Source organism: Dipodomys spectabilis, unplaced genomic scaffold, assembly GCF_019054845.1.
Source record: "Dipodomys spectabilis isolate Male_0828 unplaced genomic scaffold, ASM1905484v1 ptg000012l, whole genome shotgun sequence".
Classification (NCBI taxonomy): Eukaryota; Metazoa; Chordata; class Mammalia; order Rodentia; family Heteromyidae; genus Dipodomys; species Dipodomys spectabilis.
The window spans coordinates 3,554,083-3,554,980 of NW_024870689.1; positions in this window are offsets into that span (position 1 = coordinate 3,554,083).

The window sequence follows — 898 nt, forward strand, 5'->3', positions numbered from 1 at the left end:
TGAGAGACTTTTTGGTTAACTAGGAAAATGTTGGAAGCATGAGACTTGAGTGGAAAAGCCAAGTGAGAAAACAAGTTACCTGAATTTCAAGCTCCTTCACTGGCATAAACACACACACACACACACACACACACACACACATGTATACCCACATACATCTACACACAAGTTTTCATATCAGTCATATATAATCTAGAACAATTAGGAAAATTTATGATATCACTACAAAATTTAATTTAATGAGAAAGAAATAAAAATTATATCAACAACATAGAATGAGATTGAGACAACAATAATCTTCCCAATAAACAAAAGCCAAAGATCAGACAAACGTCGAAGTTTTCCAAGATTTCTATTACATTGTTTTGTATGTATGTATGAGTAATAGTAGAGATTCGACTCTATGTTTATGCTTGTCTTGTGTTTACTTAATATTGTATTCCTTATGAAAACACTTCCAATTTTTATTTTCTAGATACCCTATCCAAATCGAATTAAAATCTGTGTTCAGAATCTATTTCTATTTCCTTTCTCTGAATAGCCACGATTTCCTTCTGGTATATTGTAGTCAATTAGTAAATAATCTGTACATGAATAATGCATTATTCTTTATGACATCAACAATGAAGGCACAATTTAACTGATCATATCCTCCAAAGATTACTATTATCCTACCTATTTCTTGACAGACATGAAATATAGAGAGTTGACCCCACAATTAACAGGACAATTCATCCCCTCTCTCACATGTATTTTGCTGATGGAGACCCCTGAGAGAGGACGCAAAGCCATTAAGAAGTGCAGAAAGAAGGAGAAAAAGAGGGAGAAGAACGGCAAGAGGGAAAAGAGAGGAAGCACTAAGCCAACAAGGACAGGTTTACCTCAGGCCAAGGTCTTG